Source organism: Dipodomys spectabilis, unplaced genomic scaffold (assembly GCF_019054845.1).
Source record: "Dipodomys spectabilis isolate Male_0828 unplaced genomic scaffold, ASM1905484v1 ptg000081l, whole genome shotgun sequence".
NCBI lineage: Eukaryota > Metazoa > Chordata > Mammalia > Rodentia > Heteromyidae > Dipodomys > Dipodomys spectabilis.
The window spans coordinates 22,543,832-22,567,342 of record NW_024870758.1 but is presented as its reverse complement, the minus strand read 5'-3'; the positions used below and the strand labels follow the sequence as shown (position 1 = coordinate 22,567,342).

Genomic DNA, 23,511 nt, shown 5'->3' with positions numbered 1-23,511 from the left:
ATGTGTTCATACAGGTTAAGGAAATAGAATGATTATATTGTATTTTTCAATTTGTGTTTTATTGTTGGCACTTCCAGAGTTATAAGATGCTGATTATCCTTTTACACAAAATCTCTTTGTGATTGATGATTCTTTTCACAGCATAAGTTCCTTAACTGTGATTACAATGTCAAAGGGCACAAATATTTAAAGAACATTTTTGTATGTATCACCTAATTATCATTCAGAAACTATTTTCTAGTTTACATTGCTCATAGTAACTGTATCCTTTATAAAGTCAATCTTACAAACAGAAAGCATGTTTAATTATGACCATCGTGTGAAATACTTGCATGAAGTATATCTTCTCTCAGTTTTGTTTGTATTGCCTTTTTAGTTTTTGGAGAAGGTAAACTCCGCCCCCCCCCCCCCAATTCTAACATGCAGTAATTTTAACTTTGTCTATATTAATCCAACTTTCTTTTAAAGAATGTGTTATGTTGATTTTTAAAAAAGTTTTTTAGGCCAAGTACGAAATCTCAAGGCTGTAATCCTAGCTACTTGGGAGTCAAAGATCAGGGAATCTTTGAGGTCAGCCAAGGCATAAAGTTAGATTCCATCACAATTAATGGCCAAGTACCTCTCATCCTGAACAACACCAGGAAGCACTAATAGGAAGACTGAAGCTCAGAACAGCCTGGACATAAAGGGAGACCGTATTTCAAAAACAACCAATGTATAAACAGGTTGGAGACGTGACTCAAGTGTTAAGAGCAACCTGTCTTACAAGTGCAAGATCCTGACCTCAATCACCAGTGTCACCAAAGAAAGTGGTAGACATTGAAGATTTTTAACTATTTGAACGTATGTCTTCCATAGTTTCTTTTATTTTGTTCACTTTGGGCCTTGCTGATGTTTAAACTCAGGGGCCTTGTGCTAGCTCAGCTTTCTCTTTTGGCTGGTGTTCTAGTGACTCTAGCCTTGCTTTTTATTTTAGAGATTAGGTCTCACAGAATTTTCTGCCTAGACTGGGCTAGAACATTGATCCTCTAGATCTTAGTCTCTAGTGTAGCCAAGACTACAGGAATGAGCTCCCAGCATTGAGTTCTTTTTATTTTCTATGTGATTGTTCTCTAAAAATATTTTTATGGAAAATTTTGGATAAATACAACATTTTAGAGAACATTTTTACATAGTCAAGTCAAGCCAAGCCAATTTTTATTTCTTCCATAGTTTTTATTTAGAAAGTCATTTCCCATTTAAAATTAAATATTTATGTACACTTGCTTTGTACTAATTTATGATTTTAAAAAAATCCATTTAATTTTTAGCTGGGCTGTGACACTTGCCTGTAGTTTCAGTTACTCAGAAGGAAGAGGAGAGGAGAAAGGATCATTTGCTTGAGAGCTTGAGACCACACAGGGCAATTGTGAGGCCCCATCTCAAATAAACAACAACATATACTCCTGGAAATATTTTTTCAGAAACGGTGCAAGAAAAAGCCCTAATAGAATTTTCTTTGGATGTGTCAATCTGGTTTAATGACTAACTTCCTGTTCCTAGAAGACTATATAGCACTTCCATTATGGCATAGTTGGTCTATGTTTTGATGCTGATTTGCTTGTAACCTGCTTTGGGGAGGGATGGGATCAGCTTCCTAAGTACATAGTGGGCAGCTTGAGGACTTCCTGAATAGCACTGCATGACATCCACAGATGGCCAAGATGCTTGTATGAAATATTCAATGAATGTGTCATTGATATACCTGGAAAGTTTAATTCAAAGACAATGTCTATTTTGATTGATTTGATCAGCTTAACTTTTTTTTTTTCCTCTCTTACTTGCTGGCTGTCACTCTATCACAAGTTTCACACTTGCAGCCTGTTTTTGTTTTCTGGTTATTTTGGAGATGGAGTATCATTGATTTTTCTATCAGGGCTGGCTTCAACTCAGTCCTCTGGATCTCGGCCTCCCGACTAGCTAGGATTATAGTCATAAACTACTGATTTCAGTCCTATTAGCTTTGACCCTCCACTATTATTGTCTAGTCATGTCTTCTAGGAAAACATGATATTGGTTTTTCTTTTTAAAAAAGTTGTAAAGTTCGTTTCCAATATACTGTCCTTTGGGTCTCATTGTTGCAATGGGTCATCCAGTGTCCTTGTTTCACCATTTTGTTATTCTCCTTCCCCTCCCCAGATTATACAAATGTATATACAAGACACAGAGTACCAAAATCAAGTACAGTGACAACAGGGGATATGCCATAGGGGGAATAACATACAGAGGAAACAAAAAAAAAATCACCTAGTACATTTAAAACAACAACAACAACAAAGACAGACCTCTTTTGTCCGTGATACTGGTTTCTTATGGGCCTCAGGATTAGGACTAAGTTTCAGACCTCAAGGACTTCCAATTCATCATTCTCCAAGAATAGTTACAATTTAACAGGGACCATTTTTCTCATATTTGAGCGAAGTATAGATGCCTTTAAAAGGAAAACACAAATTCCTATGAATCTTTAGTGATGGCTTAAACTATCTTTATGCAGACATATTACTTAGAATATGCATATTAATTCTTTGTGTTGAGCTGAGCTCAGGGCCCTATGTATGTCAAGTATCATGAGCTGGTCTCCCAGACCTTTTGGCATTACTTGTTTTTAGAATAAAGTATCTTGTTTTTCCTTGGGGCCACTTGGACTATACCCTGTTTATTCCTTCCTACCATGCCCAACTATTGGTTGAGCTTGGGTCTCTAGAACATTTTTGTTGTTGTTGTTGTTTCTTGTGCTGGTCCAAGGACTTGAACTCTGGGCTATTACTGAGCTTTTGTGTTCATGGCTAATACCTTTCCTCTTAAGCTACAGCTTCATTTCAGGCTTTTTTGGTAGTTAATTGGAGATAAGAGTCTCTCAGGCTTTACTGCTTAGAGTGGCTTTGAATCAAGTTCTTAGATCTCAGCCTCCTGAGTAAGCTAGGATCATAGGTGTGAACCACCAATGCCTGGCTTCTAGAAGTTTTTGTCTAGGCTAGCATCCTAATCAGTTTCTTGCTTGAGTAGCTGTGATCACAGGTACTGGCAGCCCAGCCCAGCTTAATTTAATATGATTTCTTTTTTTTTAAACCAGGGTAATTAAAAGTACAAGTTTTACAGATTTGTAGAGAATTTAGATATGCCTGAGGTGTGTGTGTGTCTAAAAGACTATTTTTTTACCCATAAGCCTGACCAAATCCTCAAAACATCTTTTTCTTTTTCTTTGTTAAGGCAGGATCTTGTTAGAAAGCCAGGGCTGGCCTTGAACCTGTAATCCTCCTGTCTCATTTTACTTGTGCTGGGATTAGAGATGTGTACAATGACACCTTGCTACTTATTGGTAAGTTATTTCAATACCTACCTGATGTTCAGTGCACAAATTAAGTGTGAATTATCACATTGAGTTTAATTGTGACTTATCTAGATGTATTCTGTTCTGCATATACTGTAACCATTACTTAATCATGAAACCCAAACTAAACATGAACAAAACTATAAAATCAATGCTTTAAATAAACTTTAATGAGAGAGATGATACTGCTCTGTGTTCCCATCACAAACATGGCACTATTGCCCATGATTTTATTGCCTGCTAAGGAGAGGGCTTTTTTATTTTTTAAATTCTTCCTAGCAAGGTTCTATATGCTCATTATTAAGTGAGCTGACTTATCAGACCTTGTTCATCACTCCAACCATCCATCTTTGTTTTTCTTCAAGAAATCTTTAGAAACTGAACTCCAGGGTATCAATCCAGGTGGATTTTTACCAATACCAGCTCTGGAGTACTGTGAAAAGGAAGACTTTTCTGAAAGATTTTCTTTGTAGAAGTTTGGAAGTACAACCAAAGTAATTTCTGCCTTATAGGCTTAACATATTCATTTATTCCATTATGAAATGAAAGACTCTCTGAAACCAGAAATAGCTTCAAGATGAAAATAATGATTATTTAAGTATTTCAACAAGATAAATTTTAAAAGTACAATTTGTTTACAATCTGAGTGCTATTATTTGTGGGCCAAAAGCCTAATCATAAAAGAACTGTCTGTCATTTTGTTCATGGAATAAAATTTTATAGGGATTCTATGGAATCTCAAATTTATAGGAAAATATCATACAGGACTCTTGGGTTGTTCCAGACCCTGTTTCCTAATAGTTGCTGAAAGCTGTTGATGAACATGTTGATCTGGGCATAAAGGAGGAGGATATGCAGAAAACAGAAGAGAGGCCGAGTCATAATGCAGCAGGCAGCTAATTAAGTAGAGTTGTGCTCCCCGAAACACAACCGAGGAGATCTGAGAATTTTTGAATAACAGAAGATGTATTTCCTCCAAGTTACTTTAATGGTGTGATTTTTCCACTAGGGTCATGGTTTGGATCCTAAAGTAAGGCAATGATTCTCACAAGGGCGTGATTTTGCACCCCAGTAGTTGTCTGATAAAGTCTTATCACAATGTGCTGGCATCTGCTGGGTACAGGTCAAGGATTCTGCTAAACACCTTTCAATGCACAGAACAGCCTATCAGTTACCCAGCCAAAACTGTCAATAGTGCCAAGGTCCAGTTGTGGATTTAAGTGTCTAATATCCTGTGTGTACTAGGCTCGAGGGGAGGGCCATGCCTCAGTGTTTCCTCTTGTTTTACACACACACACACACACACACACACACACTGATATAAAGCCATAAGTACTATGTAGACCTTTCCCACACATCCTTTTGGAGCACAGGCTAGTCAAAGAGGAGGATGGAGTTAAGAGGGTTGTGCATTAATTGGCAACATGGAAAGACAACTATATAAGGAACAGATAAAAGTACCACTTCAAAGAAGATTCATCAATTCATTTATTCACTTGTGGGGCTTGTCTTTTTTAAGCACACATATGTAGCATTCTACGTAGGCTTGGTTATACTTGTGAACACAATCAAACCTGCCCCCTCTAGGAGCTTACAGCCTTGAGGGGATTGACCAGGTTACCAACAAGGGGCCATTCTGCAAAATGACTGTAAATGTCCATGATGGACACTTAAAACAGCAGCTGGAAAAGTTGACCTTAAATTTGAAGGAGACAGCCTTTATTCCCTTCTGACACTAAAAGTGTCAGTGACAGGACTGACATTCCAGCAACTGACATTACCAGTCCTGATGTACTGTTCCTTCACCTTAGGGATACAGCTAGGCACGGTTGCCTGGATTTGACCTGGAATTTCCACACCTGATCTCTACCAAACATATACAGGTATAAAACCCTTCTTAGTAAAAACCACAACACAAAAGAAGCAACGACCTTCTCCATCTTCCTGCCATTATAACTCCTGGAGATCATATTTTTTAGCTGGTACCTTGTATATATGCCCTTGTTTTTAATTAATTATAAACTCCTGACCTACAAGGGCCAGGTCTTCCATTTCCTTTGCAATCTTTTGCAGCACTGCAGTCACCCAATAAAATGCCCTCTGCACGAACGGACCTGTAGAGATAAAAATACTTTACGGTATTCCCATTTATAGGTGTCATGCTTTTATTCTGCTTTGTGATAGGACTGTACATTACAAGCTTCCAGAAGGCAGAGAAAATGGCTTGGTGCTTCCTTACACTCAGCAGGCACCATGCAAAATTTGATGCTTGCCTGGCCTTTTGATTCTCTGGATAATATCAGCACTCTGGGGGAGTTTTTGTGTCTCTAGGAAGAGGCTGTCGGTCTTTCCGCAGTGGTTCATGTTCCTTCCTGTCCACTGTAAGGCACCTAAGGCAGGGTTACAGTACTGCAGACATCCCTTTCTCCACCCTCCCTCACCCTTGATGCTTTATTTATTGTTTTATTATCAAGAAAGCCGCCTGAGAAAATGGCAAACACTGGCCTAACCCCAGACCTAGCAAGGAAATGAAAGGAGAGGAAGGAGACTTGAAAGCAGGTCAGACATGGTCTGGATGTCTTCGGAGAATCCAGCCTCAGCGAGACGAGCAGGACACAAGCTGCAGGCGGCCCGCAGTCCTCGGGCCCCAGAGAGGGAGGAGGGCAGCCCTCCCCCGCCGCCCTCCCGGCCTCCCTCCCGCGCGCCCCCCGCCGGCCCCGCGCGCCCCCGCCGGGAGCTGTCCAGACGGCCCCGCCCGCGCCTACCTGGGCACTCACCCGCGCCGCGCGGCCTCTCCACCTCCCACCCCGGCCGTGGGGGGCCCCGTGTCGGGCCTGCGCCGCCGCCGCCCCGTCCGAGGAGTCCCGCGGGCGGCACCTCCTCCTCCTCCTCCTCCTCCGGCCACCGGCCGGGCGGCCAGACAGCGCGGGGGTGGGGCGGGGGGCTGGCGCGGCCAGGCTCGGAGGGGCTCGGCGGGCTCGCCCCCAGGGCCGGGCGTCTGCCGGGGGCGCGGGGGCCGGCCCCGCCCCGCCGCCTTGCCCAGCCTCTCCCTCCCGGCTCCCTGGATCCGCGCCGGGAGGAAATGATGTGTTGCTGGCTGGTTAATCACAGCTCCAGACACTCATTGGCCGGGCGCTCCGCAGCCACTTCCTCCTCCTCCTCCTCCCGCTCCTCCTCCTCCCGCTCCGGCTCCTGATCTTTGCAGCCGCCGCCGCCGCCGCAGCCTCTCCGCTCCCCCCCCCCCACTCCCCGCCCCCCGGCGCCCGGGGAACTTTTCCACTCCCGGTCCCCGTCTCCCCCGTCACCCCCGCGGGCCGCCTCCAGCCGGCGCGCCAGGCCTCCCCGCCCGAGCCGCTGCGCCTCGGGAAGTTTATTCTGCCCGCCCCCTCCCCTTCCTCCTCCTCCTCCTCCTCCTCCGGCTGCTCTTCACCCCGCCTCCCCTCCCTCCTCCCCCTCCACCCCCTCCCCCTCCCCCGGCTCCTTCCCCCGGGTGGCTGCCGCCGTCGCCGCCGCTGCCGCCAGCCTGCTCCTCGGCCAGCCGCGCCGGCCCCCGGGCGCGAAGCCCCCCTGGCCGCGCACCGCTCCGCTCCGCCCCGCCCCGCACCGCCGCCGCCGCCGCCCGGAGCCGGCTGCCGAGCCTCCTCCGCCCCGCCGAGTTCCGGACTCCCTCGCCGGCTGCACCGCCCCGCCCCGCCCCGCGCCGCCCCGCGCCGCCCCGACCTGCAGCGCCCGGCTGCCGGGAGCACCTCCGCCTCCCTCGGCGCAGCCCCGGGCCGCGGCGGGACCCGAGGTGAGGGCAGGTCGTCGGGCACGCTCGTGGGGACCGGGACCGGGACCCGGACCGGGAGGACCGCGGAAGGTGGGAGCCGAGCGCGAGGGGAGGCAGGGACCGGGGGTGGGAGGGTGGGCGTCTGCGGTGCCTCCCCCTCGCCTCCATTCTTTCTCCCGCGAGCGAGCTCGATCCCCCTCTCTCTCTCTCTGTGGGGGGAAGCAGCCGAGGAACAAAACTGTCTCGCTGTGGGCATGAACTGCGGGTGGGATATGGAGGACAGACCGAGGCATGGAGAGAGTGTGTGTGTGTGTGTGTGTGTGTGTGTGTGTGTGTGTGTGTGTGTGTGTGTGTGTGTGTGTGTGTGTGTGTGTGTGGTGAACTCCTACGGGCTGTGCGCCTTGGACTTGTAAACCGATCTGGCTGTCGGGTCCCACACCGGGCTCACCTTCCCAGCTGAGCTTGGTAGAGAGTAAAGAGATGGGCACATCCCCCCCCCCCCCCCCCCCCCGCCCCTCAAAATATCCATCTTTCCCAAAAGGAATTTTCTGCTGGAGAGCCAGCCAATAAACTCTGCTCAACTCCTTCCCTCCCTCCCCTCCGTTCTTTCTAGCTGCAGTTTCAAAAAGCTTCAAAGCCAGGAATGTGGGATTCATCTTCCGATCCCCAGAAGGCAAATGTGGTTACAGATGTTGCACGGTACTTTGCCAAGTTTAAAACCCTGCCTTCAACACTGTAACCAAAACAGTGAGGCTAGAACCTTGGGCGGCCAGGGGAGAAATGTGGCTCTCTGGATCCAGTGAATTCCTCCGGGTTCGTTGACTTCTAGACTGGCTCTTTTCTGTCTAGTTTGTGCCAGATACCAATCCCCTCCCCCCAACTTCTGTCTTGCACCCCGAGTTTTCAATGCTCTTTGTATGAAAGGGGAGCTATGGAGGAAGCGACTAAGGGAAGGAAGAAAGCATTCCATTTGGTAGTAAGTGGTTGAAGAAAAGTGTTGGTTAAAAAGTTGTCATTAATTTGGCTTTTGGAGAGAGGTGAAGGCTGTACTACAGCGATGGAGTTGTTTTTTTCATTGGGCTTTTCTTTCTCTGTGGTATACGTGGTGGATGTTGGAAGATGGGACTAGAATGCCGTCCTATAAATGTTCTGTTGTTCTTTAAAAAAAAAACAAACCTTGCATTAAGATATAACTCAATAATTTTTAAGAATTCTGTCCCAAAGATACAGACTGCTCTTACAGTCCAAAGGAAGACTGTGGCAAAAAATAGACACCATCTTCCTTTTTCCCCCAGAAAAATTCTTCCTGGAAAGGTGATGGTAAGAAATTTCAGAGATGGGCTGGTCCATGTGGCGGGTCTTAAATGGAAACACTATAGTATGTCCTGGCACTTGTCTAGAGGTGGGTTGCTGGCCAGAGGCCCAGGCTTGGGCAGCCAGCAGACAGACAGTAGACTGGTGCTGACCTCAGACACCAGCCCTGCCCTGCAGCCTTACAGAGTTTAGACTGCTGGTAGAAATATGCTCACCTAGATTGCAGATGGGGATGCTGGGGTCAGGAAGTTGTTTTTGGTTTGGGTAGAATCTGGATTACCATCTAAGATCAAATCAGAATTTTGTGATTCAGTTACTTTTGTTTTCTCTGTAGGAATTAACAAATGGAAGTGACTTGGATAATGATGTTTCTACAGTTATCCCTCATATTGAGACTCAAAGATGGTTTATGAGATTGAGGTATATTTTGGCCAGATGACAGAGGTCAAGGACTGGGATGGGCATGGATGAGATTCTTGCTTCCCTTTTTCAGCTGTATTCCTGAGTTTTATCTTCAGTAAAAGTTAGTGCTCTTACCACTCTTGCACCTTGGAAGAGACTGATCATTTGAATCCTAATAAGTTACTTGTTAGCGGGGAAAACTTAAAAGGATATTAAGGATGCAGAGTGAAAATGCTGTACTAAGGGATGAGAATTTGACGGTGAAGAATTTCATATGTATTTAATAGTATTGTGATAGTTTTTTTTTCCAAAATAGTTACCAGTAACAGCAACTGAATCGGTTGATTGAAGTTATGCTTCTGACTTACTCAGGGTTAGACTGAACTAGTCCTGAATGATCATGTTGAGGTGTCTAGGTAATTCTTAAGAGTTGATTGAGTAGTCTAGCCTTCTGGGGAAGGGAGGGGGGTAGTACAGAAATAATTTTGAAAAATGATCTTGCTCTTCAAGGTTATAAGGTGAAGATGGAATCAATGCTGTCCTCTGTGGCTTGTTTGACTGTCAGATCCTTGTATCTTGGTTTATTGTGTATAACGAGAACCCGTTTTGTGTATTTGTGTGAATTTGATGACTTAGGTGTACTGCATATGCAAATGTTCAGAACTGTGCTTAGCTCTTAAACTCACCTTTACAGGGCATTTTCACAACAATTATATATCTCTTAAATAGTATTACCCATCTCCAATAAGAAACTGAGGCTTAGTAGATGTAAGTGTTGGAGTGGGGATTTGAACCAGACGTTTGTGGGATTCCAGAACCCATTTTCTTGGCCACTATTGTTAGGGATCAGCAAACTTCATCCATTCATGATTATACCACTGGTAAGTCATTGAAAAATGACTTAATACTTTAAAACATTGATTCACTTGAAACTAACGTCATCTTTTAAGAAGAAATAATATATTGCTGCTATACTTGCAGAGCCAGCTAGCTCACTTATTAGGAATAGAAGATAATCATAAAGATGCATTATAGTTGGACTGGAACCTCAAGTTAAGGAAAGTGAATACCTGATTCTGTGTGCTGTAAGGATCTAGGATAAGGGTGGCGGAGGAGGAGGGATGATACAGAATTGGTGATATTTCAGTTTTTAGACAGGGTGGTGGGTTCATGGATGCAGGTCTTATTTTTAAACTTTATAATCCACACATATGGTACGTCTTTTTTTTCTGTAGAATGATAAGGAAAATGAAACACATAATCATTAACATAATGAGTATATGGGAGATGTGTCTGTACTGTGTGGACTACAGACATAGCTTGGTGCCTTGCATGCAGGAGGCACACAAGTGGCCGATGGATGAGGACCCCAGGGAGTAATGTTAAAACAGCTGATGATTTGTTATTTTAGTAAGGCTGAGGTATGTCCTCTTCTCTGTTTTCTCCATGGCATTGGGGCTTCTCCAGGGTGCAGTTATGGAAGACAGGGCAAGGCTGGACCTGGTAGTTTTCTGCCTCACTTTGTCTTAGGTGTCTAATACTTAGAATGGGGCACGGAATGCAGTCATAGAATGTTAAAACACTTCTCTTTATTTGCCAGACAGTGGTGGTTCACACCTGTAATCCCTAGCTGCTAATCAGAAGGCTGGGATCTGAGAGTTTCTGTTTGAAGTCAGCCTGGGTAGGAAACTCAGTAAAAGAGTCTTATCCCCATTGAACCACCAAAAAACCACAAGTGAAGCTGTGTCTCAAGAAAGTAGTAGAATGCCAGCTTTGAGTGAAAAAACTAAGGAGACAGAACCCAGGACTAGAGTTCAAGCCTCAATACTGATACCAAACTAAACTAAACCAACCATTTTTTTTTTAAGCCATTGGTAAAACGATCATTCAGTGCTGGAAGCAAGATCTTAGGTTAGAACAGTGCCTGGATAGAATATTGACAACTTTAAACTGGTGAGGCTTGGAAATAAAGCCGTCCGAGATTTTAATTGGAATCCAGTCTCGTATTTTATTTTCCCAGGCGAGTTTTAGGTACTGTGGCTTTATTCCTGGAAACGAGGATTTGGAATTGGGTTTCCTGGTACAAAATGCCTTCTTTGATCTCTGGTGGCGAAAACTTTGTGTTTCTTTCCATGGCCAATTCTAGCTCTTAGAAGATCCAAAATGGAAGACTTACCCCTTCTTTTTAGCTGTTGGACTTAGAAGCTCTTGCTTGTCATGCTAGTTTAGGAATCAAAATTCCAAACTACGATTGTCTGTTGAAAAGGACATTCGAATGCAAGATTCCTTTTGGAAGAGCTTCATCATCTTGGTATAATTGGTACCTCCTTGTCTTTGGTTCAGTTGGGTGGTAAATTGCTTCTCACAATTAGCTAAGACCTGTCAGGAGAAAAGGGGCGGCTGAGGATGTAGCTGTGTGGTAGAGCACTTGTCTAGCATGCTTGAGGACACAAGTTCTTACAAAGTTAAAACCAATACACTCTTATTTAAGTGGATGCATGGTCCAGTAGACTTATATGCCTGTGTTTTTCTAGGCAGGATTCTTTGTTTTCCAGAGCAAGTAGTACTCAGTTGTTTGGTTTTGGAGTTTTTTATCTCTGACCAACATTCTACTTTGCCCATTAAGGTTGCTTCATTGTTTACTTTGGATATTTAGTCTTTATTTAGTCTTCATTGTTTACTTTGGATATTTAGTCTTTATTCCTGTGACTAGGAAATTAACTTTAAAATTTCACTCTTTCCAAATTCTGTGGCGGTATGTGTGGTAGGTGAAGGTTGTGGGGTGGGAGAGGAGGGAATTCCATGAGGGAGCAGTCGCATTTAACACAATGTCTTGATCTCTAAGAGGCCAGCTCTCCATCCACCGTAGGGTAGCCCTTGGCCATGTAGCCCTTTAACCCTTCCCCCACCTCCTCCAGGACTCAGCATAATCTTGCTGGCAAGAATGTATTTTGCCTTTTGGTGGTCTCCTAGCATTTTATCATCCTCACCCCTCATTTTGGGTCTTGACTGATCCCTTTGAAGGCAAGGACTACAAGTTATTCTTCCATGTATGCATTGACATGGCTTGAATTTCCTCTTCCCTAATTTAAAATCTTTCAAATAGTTTTACTAGGCTTCTTGAGGGCAGGGGCTGTGTCTTATTCCTCTTTTGTGTATTTTTTGCACCTAACGCAATGCCTGGCTCAGATGGTTTTGTAATTGAATGAATGGATGACTGCATGTTAGGAGAGCCAAAGGACCCTGTCGTGTAGGGAGTAGGGAAAGCTCAGGGTAGATACTAGACTCTAAGCATGATTCTGGGGTCCTTAAACATGGGAGGGGGAAGCAGTGATGAAAGATACTCTAGGATTTAGAGGTGAGGAACCTCTTTTTCTGCCAGAAGCCATTTAGATATTTATAGCATTGCTTGAGAACTGTACACTATTTTGTATTGAGGTAGTTGGTTGAGAGTAGTTGACTAGAAGCTATACTCATCAGTCTTGTCATGTACAAATTATCTCAGGCCTGCGTTTCCCCAAGCTTGTTAGGTAAAAGTACCTGCATTTGACACTCGCCCTACCCCCTCTTTAGTACTGGGTATTGAACCTAGGACCTCTCATACTAAACACATGCTCCACTACTGAATCACTCTTTCTATCCTCACCCTTCATTTTTTTATACTTGACTGTAACTTATACTTAGTTAATTCAGTATTTATTGTATTGTTAGTGGTTTAAAAAAAAAACATATTTAAGAGAGACACCTCCCTGCTGGGCGCTGGTGGCTCACGCCTGTAATCCTAGCTACTCAGGAGGCTGAGATCTGAGGATCGCAGTTCAAAGCCAGCCCGGGCAGGAGAGATCGTGAGACTCCTATCTCCAATAAACCACCAGAAAACCGGAAGTGGCGCTGTAGCTCAAGTGGTAGAGCACTCGCCTTGAGCTGAAGAGCTGAGGGACAGCGCCCAGGCCCAGAGTTCAAGCCCCATGACCGACCAAAAAAAAAAAAAAAAAAGAGAGACACCTCCCATTTGGGGAAAGGTTTTGAAAGTATTCTACTCAAATATTTGAGTTGACTCCATTCTTCCAATTTTCTCCTGTGGCCTATGTTTGCAAACAGTTGACAGTAAAAACAGAGTGGTAGGCAGTACTTATGTCAGAGGTGAAAGAATGTGAATGACCTCTTTGGAAAATGAAGAGAACCCAAAGTAAACGAACTCAGTTGGTTTTAAGGGTTGGCTTGAGTGGGCATAACCTTGTATAACTTTCCAGCTTGACTTGATCACTAGGTGGTTTGCTCATTTATGAAAGCCAAGATTGGCCATTCAAGGTTGCTTAACAGTATATTTGCCATTGAAAATTAAGATTACCCTAGGCTTTATTTCATTTGTGGCCAATGATAAACTACTGAGTGAATGACTACAAAAATAACCTTGAGTTTTAGGATAAACGAGCAGAGGTGATAAAAGAAGATAACAGGTGATATTGGACGTAGCTGGATGGTAAGAAGTGGGATGAATCTTGCAGTTGGGAGCAATTGTGAACTGAGAAAAATGTGTGATGAAAAAAGCTTGACCAGGGGATGGATTGGGTCATCTTTTAAAGGGAGTATTGAATTTTCAACTGGTATAGCTTTTACTCTGGGCAAAAATAAAACGTACTTGATTACTGTTCTTAAGTTAATGGCTATAAACAGAAAGTTGAAGCTCTTGCACTTGTGTCTCTTGTCATAATGTGAGGGATTTACACAAGAAAGAATTATACCTAGGAATAGTCAGGCAGGAGAAAAAGGTTATGTGGTTATCTAGAATGGTTCTTCCCTTCCTTTTTGGAAAGGAAAATGGTAATGGACAAAAGCATGTCTGATGATTGTTTTTTAAACAGTTTTTGAACTTGAAGAACCTGAATTCTTATAACATGTGGCTATAAGTCTTATGTGGATAGCTATAAGTCTCTTATGTGTATAGCCTAGTAAAAAACGGGAAAGCTCACTCTTTACAGATTTAGACATAAACATTGTTTCAATGTTCTGGGCTATGCATTTTCTATCAAGACCTGGTACACATACTCATGCATGCATACATACATATGTGCATATTAGAAAGAGAGCTGAATTACAAGCTTTCAAAACAATATTGTCATGCTTTCTAATTTCTATTCAGTTTTTATTAAAAAATTCTGATGTCTATCTACTAAATTGATTTCAAAACTTGCTAATGGGACCTAATCAGCAGTTAGAAAAAAAAACCCAAAACTGTTCTGTGCCAGGTACTGTAGAAATTAGCCTTAATTTGTTTATTGAATAGTTGCTAATGTGGATGAGGATTTCTTTTTCTTTTTGCATGGATTTCATTCATTCTGTACAAACCCCATAACTCTGTATACCTCTCCTCCAACAAATCCCTTTTTGGTCTTTGCTTGTTTCTTTAAATCAGATTAAAGTGACTGATAAGTGACCAGTTCTAAGAGTATATCATTATGATGTTGATCCCAATATCAACAAGGGCTGACTGGTTAAAGGTGATGGCAGGATCCCTCAGTGTGTTCCTTTAGAGGCTGTTTGAATGGGATGGTGACTTTCAGTCACAGGGGTAAAGCTGGAGTACCTGTCTGCACCAAATATATGAGAATGTGACTCCATGTATCATTCAGAAATGAAAAATGAAAAATTGATGAGATTCCCCACTTTTAATTACTGACATTAGTAATACAGACATAGCAATAGCACTTTGCATTTCAGGACATAAACTTAGCCAAGTGCTGGTGGCTCATGCCTGTAATCCTAGCTACTTAGTTGGCTGAGATCTGAGCATGAAGGTTTGAATTTAGCTGGGGCAGAAAAGCCTGTGAAACTCTTAACTCCAATTAACCAGAAAAGCTGGAAGGGGAAGTACGGCTCAAGAGGTAAAGTGCAACCTTTAGTAGAAAAAGCCAAATGAGAACCTGCCCAGCACTGGTACACATACAAAAATAGAGATATAAACTTAACTGTTGCCATTACCTTCACTGGTAAAATTTCCCTGCCTGCTTACTCCTTCCTCGTTTTCCCCTTCTTTGACCTTCATTTATTGAGCATTTCTCAGGTTATCTCTACTTGGGGCTAGAAGCTCCATAAACCAAGTTGATCTTCAGATGGACTTGAGAAGAATTACACATCTCACTATAAACAGAGTGTTGTATCTTGGTCATAAGATACAGAGGGATAAGGATCAGCCAACACCTTTGAGGAAGTAGTTGTTTGGCTAGCTTTTGAAAGAGGTACCATTTTGATGTTATCATTGTGATTGGTGTCTGTACGTGTGGAAGCTGGGGATTAGGCATCTTTCCAAAAAAAAGAAGAGTATGGGGCAGGTAAATATGAGGTATTTGGTTTTTGTTTAGGATCCAGTTTGTGTAAAACATAGTTACTTACTTTTTAATCAGTAGAATAGACTCTTATGTCCGGCAAAGCCAAGTCTCAAGGAGGCATGTAAGACCTAGACAACAGGTCAGCTTAGTGCTTTGTCATGTGACTTGACTCTGTGGAGTTTATTAAGGTGAGAGCTGTAGAAGGGAGGTAAGAAATGGAGATTTAGAGCCACATTCTGGTTTCCTCAGAAGGCCAGGCTGAAGGTTAAGATAATGAATGGAAAGCAGGCTTTCTGGAGCCCTTGTCTGCATCATTACACTTAATTCTTGCACTTAGTCTTATTATCCCCAGGAGACTTAAAGAGGGTATGTAGTGTGTGCAAGTTTATGCCTATGACCTTTAATCTAGAGTATAAGTCCCCAGCTCACTGTGCTCTAAGGCAGAAGTGGAAAACTGGTAGACCTGACCTGTGTGCACCTCAGAGTTGACTTCTGATATTGTATTTGAAATATTAAATAAACAAAGTGGCTGCTGCTAGTTAAAAATGATATTTCCCTTAAAAAATTAAATTCCAGTTTGGTATTGGTTCACACCTGTAGCTACTACTACTATTACTACACTTAATCCTACTATTCAGGGGGCTGAGATCTATAGAATCTCAGTTCAGAGCCAGCTTGGCTAGGCAGAAAAGGCTGAGAGATTCCTATATCTAATTCACCAGTAAAATGCTGGATTGGAGGTGTGGCTCAAGTGGTAGAAGGCCAAATGTGAGCAAGAAAGCTGAGTGAGAGCATAAGGCCTTGAGTTCAAGCCTAGTATAGGCAAGTGTGAATGCTTGTGCACACCCCCTTATCCTCCACACTTCCCCCCCCCCCATCCAGATATCTAACTGCTCTTATATACTGTTCCTGCAGAGCTGTTGTGCTGTGTTTGCCACAGTCCCTGCTCACCCTGTTTTCTCTGTCACTTTACACTTGGTGCTAGTTGATACTTATTTTCTTTTATGGTTTCTTCTTGTCCTAGTATGTTAAATCTTGTATCTTACCTCTTAACTCCTGTGTGCTAACTGCATGGCCCCTGTAGTGGTATGACTTTAGACCTGTGCTCTCTTGGGCATGGGTGATTTTGTGTGTTGGTGAGAGGGGGGGGATGTCCAGAAACCAGGAAGAGAATAGAATAGATTTAACAGAAGATTTAGCGCAATAGGAATGCTGTAGAACTTGGTAAGCATATCATGTTTGTGGTGAGAGAGAAGGTGGGATGTATGCAGACTGATTTTTGAAACCTGGATACTGGGAGAGCAGTGGTGGTCCTAAAAGAAAATGTGAAGTTGGCATGAGGAGCTGTTTTGGAAGCGATTGTGGTGTTGGGGTGTTGAAGTTTGGTGGACATGGAAGATGTTTTACTTGAGTTCTGTGAGACTTTGTGGAAATGGTCGGTGATCCATGGAGAGGTGGGTTTGAGGTGCTGCTTTGATTTGGGATAGCATCTGTATTGGAGTCTGGTGAGATGATGAACTTGCCCTGGGAAGAGCAAGCAGAGGTCTTCATGACAGAGCAAAGGTCTGCTTGGTAAAACCAGCCAGCTACAAATAGTTCAGAGTCTCTTACTGACTTTTTGAAAATGGGTCAGATTTCTTATTTCACTAGCAGGTCAGATCGTTTATCCTAATAAAGGAGCAAAATAACATGGGAACTTTTGTTGTTGTTTTGGTGCTTGTGCAGGGCCTTGAACTCAAGCCTTTGCAGAGTTCCTTAGCCTTTTCACTCTAGGCTAGCACTCTGACACCAGCCACAGCCTCACTTCTGGCTTTTTGGTGGTTAACTGAAGAGTCTCTGGACTTTTCCTGCCCAGGCTGGCGTTGAACCTTTATCTTCACATCTTATCCTCCTGTTGAACATGGCAACTTTCGATTCATGAAATCAAGGAATCAAAAGTCATACATATTCTTTGATGGTGACACCAGAAACGTACATATGTTCTGAGTTTACTGAGGCCTTACTTAGGTGAAACTGATTCTAACAGTTTTGACTCACAGGTAATAGAAAAAGAGTTTCTGGAGTCCTAAAATGGGAACAGTGCCAGAGGTGAAATGATTGAATAACCTCCTCTTCTCTTTCTTTGTCTCTGTCTTTCTTTTTACTCCCTCTTCTCTTGGGATTTATTTTAGCCAGTTTAAGAATGGAATGTCCTTTATAAATTCAGATGAGCTTTTTCCTCTGTTGCCATATTTGCTTGGGATTCCTTCCAAGTCCTTGTTTCTTGATTAGCAAGGTCCACCTCAGTTCATTGCCCTTCTCCCACTCGGTTCTGTTTGATCCATGAAGGTCTTATTGTTGTTGGATGTTCTATGTGCAGGTGGGTGAATCTTTCTCAGATGTGGGTGCTGTGAGTGAATGCAAATCTTCCAGAGAGCTGTTCTTTTCTTCTCAGGCATTTGACTCCTTTTGAGTATAGCACATACTTTAAACTTTAAACTCTAACTTTAAAAAATTTGAGATGGTGTTTTCAACTTTTACTCATAAATAGCCTTATTTTATTACACTTGCAATTAATAAGGTTTCCTATGCACGTTTTTCCTTAGGAATCAAGTGCTTCTATTAAGATTTTAAAAAATGTCTTCTATTTTCCATTCTTAAAGAAAAATATAATTAAAGTGAATTTTAGGAATTGGAGTTGGAGCTCAATGGTTGAATACTTATGTTGGTGTGGGAGGTTCTAGTTCAATTACTAGCACCCTAAAAAGAGGAAGAGAGTGGGGAAACACATATAGTTACATTTACATATGCAAGCATATGCTAATAATTATTTATGTATTGGAGACAACATCTTACTACGCTGCTTACGTTGCCCTTAAGGTTTTGGGTTATAACAATCCTCCTGACTCAGTCTCTTAAGCAGCTGGAACTATATGTGCATGCCACTGTTCTGACTACCAGCATGGGGAGTGGGGGTGGGTGCCAGTTCTGGGGCTTGAACTCAGGGCCTGAGTGTTGTCACTGAGCTTTTTCACTGAGAGCTAACTGTCTACTACTTGAGCCATTGCCCTATTCCCAGTTTTTTGGTGTGGTTAATTGACTTCCTGTCTGGGCTAACTTTGAACCTTGACTCTCAGATCTCAGCCTCCTGAGTAGCTAGGATTATAGGTATGAGTCTATAATGTGTTTTTGTTTGTATGTGTATTATACTTTTGCTCACATTTAAATTCTGTCTTTCTCCTCCCCGCCAACTTAACATTTTTTGTCTTGAAACATTTTTCCTGGTCATGTGAACAGTTACTTTTGTGTGTGTGTGTGTGTGTGTGTGTGTGTGTGTGTGTGTGTGTGTGTGTTTATAGGATTGGACTCAGGCCTCACATGTGTTAGGCAATCCTGGGGAGAACGCTGAATCTGTCCAATCATTGTGTACCATAATTTGTTTTAGCCTTTTCATTTTTACTTTAGATACATTAATGTATTCGGGTATTGCAATGACTATACATGTGTAGTAATACCTTATTTTTGGTTTTTCTCTCTGTGGTTCTTATTACTAGAAGTCTTAAAATATTATATGGAAAATTCTAGAAATGAACGTTAAATAACTTTATTGTACCAAATCATAACTATTTGTAGTTGTTAATCTTTTATTATGTTTAATTTATAGCTTGAGCTTTCTATGCATGCACATATTAGGAAAAACATAGTTTTTGTCGAATTTGGTGCTCACTATGGTATCTACTAAGGGTCTTGGAACCCATCTCCCCTATGAACAAGGGAAGACTTCTCTACATTTATGGACAGATAGCTCTGACTATCTATGTAGCTATCTACCTCTGGAAAATCTGGGGCTAAATATCAAAGATTGGGATTGCTGAATCAGATGGTGCTTACATTTTAAGTTTCATATAGGTTGTTCCATATGAAAGTCATGTGCAATGTGAACCAGGGTTGTCACTTGTGATTGTGAAGCAGTGTGGCTTTATGATGGATGAGGGAACAACCAGACACAGCCCTGGTCTGTTTTTGCTGTGTACTAGTCAGATAGCCCAAGAATGTCATCTTTTCTGTGGTGCTTTCCCTCCCTCCCTTGTCTGTCAAGAAGGGCAGACGTAATTCTTTCTACAGGTTAATAATCTGTCCATTCTATCATAGTCTCTCTCATAGTTGCTCTTTCCAGTAAAAGGAGCTTGATGATTTCCTCTGCCTCCCCCTTTATTTTTCCCTGTATAAGTTTGAGTCTGTGGGTAACTCTGGGTTTTGGGAGCCTTGCTAACCACAGCTTTATTTTGAGCGTTTTAAAGCACGATGTCTGGTTTGTGCTTTATGTTTAAAGCAGACCTTATGTGGCTGATTATCTTCTTCCCTGCCCCCCTTTAAGTATGGTGAGTGATAAGTAGGCAGTTAGTGACCAAGAAACTTGTGTAGTCAGCTTTTTATTATTGATCAAGAATGAGACAATGGAATTTTAGTCTTAGGGAAAAAGTTTTATTTTTAAAATAGCTTTAGGGGGGAAAAAGCAATAGGCTTCTGATAGACAGTCTTTTAAGAAACAGCAAAATTGTATTTCTTACTGGTGCAGACCAAAGCAGACAGCTGTCGATACTTTGAAGCATTTTGTAATCTGAAGATGGGGAAAAATAAGGTTTGTATGAAATTTTGAAGTTGTTAATTAGTATATTTTAATAGTATGATTGAATTTCCTGTTCGTTGCTAAATTAAATATTTAAAAATTTAAATGAGAGCAAACAATATAATATAAATTGATGTTTATATTCTGACTGTGCTTTTCTTTTAGAATGGCTCCCATCAAACCAACCAGTCTATTGGGATTTCTGTTGTTGTTTTTGTTTTTTATGAGATAGGATCTTGCCATGTAAACAAGCTCATCTAGAACTTACTAGGCACCCAGGCTGGCCTTGAACCTAAGATTTGTCTGCCTTAGCCTCCTAGGTGTTACAATTATCAACATGAGCCACCACATTGAGTTTCATTTGGTTTTACTATGTGATAGACAAACATTTTGGGTTGCTAAAATTTTCACTTCCTTATTTTAAAAAGAAAGCACCAATTAAATTTTTCCCCTTCCTTGCTGATCTCTTCCCTTAGTTCTATCCTCTTTCCTTTCATATTTTATTTTGAGAAAGGTCTTACTATATAATCTAACTTGGCCTCAAATTCTGTTTCTTAGGCTGACCTCTAGTTTGTTACCTTCCTACCTCAGTTTCTAGAGGGCTAAGATTACAAATATGTGCTCCTATGCTTTGCTTAAATTCTCTGTCTGTCTCTGTGTCTGTCTGTCCATCTGTCTGTCCATCTGTCTGTCTGTCTGTCTGTCTGTCTGTCTGTCTGTCTGTCTGTGTCTGTGTGCTGGTCCTGGGGCTTGAACTCAGGACTTGGGAACTATCCTTGGTGATTAAGTGGAGATTACAATCTCACGGGTTGCCCTGCCTGGGATGTCTTTGAACTGAGATCCTTAGATCTCAGCCTCCTAACTAGTTAAGATTACAGGCATGGGATGTCTTTGAACTGAGATCCTTAGATCTCAGCCTCCTAACTAGTTAAGATTACAGGCATGAACTACCAATGGCTGCCATACATATTTTTAGGTATACAAATTTACTCTTCTAACTGTAGAGTCACAAAAATGTAAAAATAAAAATACAGAAAAAGGACACATTTTAAATGCTCCACAATAGAGGTTTAATTTATACACATGGTATGGAATCGTGTAATCACCAAAAATACTATTTTAGATGAATTTTCAGGAACAGATGTCACTTTTTAGTTACCTTCTCAAAGAGGCTTTTGTTGGCTATTTCATCCAGTTAGATTCTTAATTATTTCCTGTGTCTTATGTGTAGATCTGTAAATAATGTTACTCCATCTGTGGACTAAGAAGTCCACACATGTGCCCCTGAGCTACCCTAGTCACAGTAGGTGTGCAAAAATGTTTTGGAATGGATGAATGGCTATGAGGCATGTACAAAATAACATTACATGGAAAAAGCAAGCTATTAAAAACATAGTATAATGCTATTCACATGTATTATGTATAATTCCATAAACATAAACATAAAACATAGTACTTTCCAGATTTGTGGTTAAATACATATGGATGAAAGGGGAAAAAAAAGAGTAGTAGAAAATAAATGAAAGCACTAACAAGCAGCATTTTTGTGCTGTGGGTCATGCATAATTTTGAAGAGGCCATCTTTAAATACAAAGTAGTGCAGTAAATTTTGGAATATTATGTTACCTCCATCATGTATTTTACCCTTCCAGCAATGAAGGTGCTCACCTTACCTGCAATGATGTATTGCACTACTGTGGCTTTTTCTCCTCTTGAATAAAACCTCTGCAGTGTGGCAGGTTTTACATCTGCCTTAGGATTAAATTATGATCTGGAAGTTGTACTTTTGAGAAACTGGCTTTAATTTCCCATCAGTTGAACTGGAAAGGGTAGTGAATGTATATTAGCTATGATACAAGTGTCTAATTATAATTATTGACATATTTTCAAATGCTCTCTTAAGTGTGATACATTGCCCATGTTTTTTGACAGCTGTGACTACATTAAACCTGCTAGAATTCTCTTTTCACAAAGGTTTGTTAAAACTTACAGTTGTGAAGTAGAGTCTTGGTAAAAGTGATGAACATAGACTGAGAAGGTGAAATGGTGCTTCAAATCCCATCTCTCCTATTGACTTGTAGTCTGTTAAAGGCTAATCAGAAGTTTTTCTGGATTTATTTTTCATTTCAAGGAATCTGTGAATCTTAAATTTTTGTGGTGTATCAACACAATATGATGCTATTCTTTCATGATTTGATTCTGTCATAAATAGATTCTAACTTAGATTCTACTTTCTTTTCCCGATAATGGTTCCCCAAAACATAGCTCTCAATCACGACTCTATGTTGTAAGTCTTATTCCCCTCCCTTTCTCACTCCATCCAGTCCTTCTTCCCTCCCTTCTCTTCCTCTCATCTCTCTTCTCCCCCTTTCCCCTTTTCTCCCCTCCTCTCCTCCTCCCCTCTCCTTTTCTCCTTCTCCCCTCTTCCCCTCCTTTCTTCCTCCCCTGTCCCTCTCCCTCTCCCCTGTCCCTCTCCTTCTCCCTGTCCCTCGTATTTGTCTGTCTGTCTGTCTGCCTGCCTATTTATCCTAGGGTGGCCTTGAACTTCAACTGGTTATATAGATCATCATACAGTAGCTTTGAATTCCTCATTGTCCTCCTTCAAGTTTCGCATCATGTTGACCAGTCTTCTTTTCACTTTTCCCATTCTTTTTTATTCTTTCCTTGTGGCACTAGACAATAAACCTAGAGCTTGTTAAGTAGGCGTTTGAGTACCAGTCTATGCCCACATATTATCTCCTTTTTCTATAGGTTTATTGAGTATCCACCATATGCCAGACATGGAACATGTAGACAGAAAGACTGCCAGAGAACTGAGTTTGGCGGAGATTGAAAACAAATAGCGAAGGTACAAAAGTGAGACACCAGAATGGAGTTCTTAGCAAGATAAAATTGGGATGTTCACTTCCATTTAAGAAGACATCATGAGTCACCTTCCTAGGGGAACAAGACGCTTAAGCTTCTTATGAAGGTTGAGAAGGTCATTATCAAGAGACCATAAGCTGGGAGCCGGTGACTCACTCCTGTAATCCTAGCTACTCAGGAGGCTGAGATCTGAGGATCACAGTTCAAAGCCAGCCTAGGCAGGAAAGTCCGCGAGACTCTTATCTCCAGTAAACCACCAGGAAACCGGAAGTGGTGGTATGCTTCAAGTGGTAGACTGGTTGCCTCCAGCCGAAGAGCTGAGGGACAGTGCCCAAGCCCAGAGTTCAAGGCCCCACCCCCCCCAAAAAAAGAGAGAGACCAAAGGCTGTCGAAGGCCTAGAGTTTTCCAGGAATCACAGCATCCTTTAAAACTAAATAAGAGCAGGACTTTTCTCTTTAGTGAGCTACTTGGATCAGAAAAAGTAACATCGTTGCAAATGAGTCAATATCAGGCCTACCCTGAATCCTACTGAACCCAAACCAACTCTGCCACAGTATTAGCAGGTGACTTGTAAAGCATTGAGAAACATTGGTTTTAGGGTACAGGAAAGGGAAAAGTAAGAACACCTGCTTAGAAGCTTTGATTATTTTCTTTTTTCCTAAGTACAAGGTTGATAATGAAGTATTTTCCCCAAAGTGCTCATTGGGCAGCATTTATCCAGGAGTGTTTGTTAGAACCTATATTGTACAAAAGATGATCCACAAAAAGGATCCTCAGATAAGTGTGAGAAATGCAGAACATTATCTCCTTTCTCAGACAATGTACAATGTACACCTAAGACTGACAGGTCCT

General features: G+C 42.1%; 1 protein-coding gene across 1 annotated transcript in view; it reads left to right on the top strand.

The window, feature by feature from the left end:
- The first annotated feature begins 7,082 nt into the window (after positions 1 to 7,082).
- Positions 7,083 to 23,511, top strand: part of Acvr1 (activin A receptor type 1) — a 121,448-nt gene continuing 105,019 nt past the window's right edge. The window contains 1 exon segment of the mRNA XM_042683502.1: positions 7,083 to 7,229. The gene's annotated coding sequence lies outside the window, so the exon portion shown is untranslated.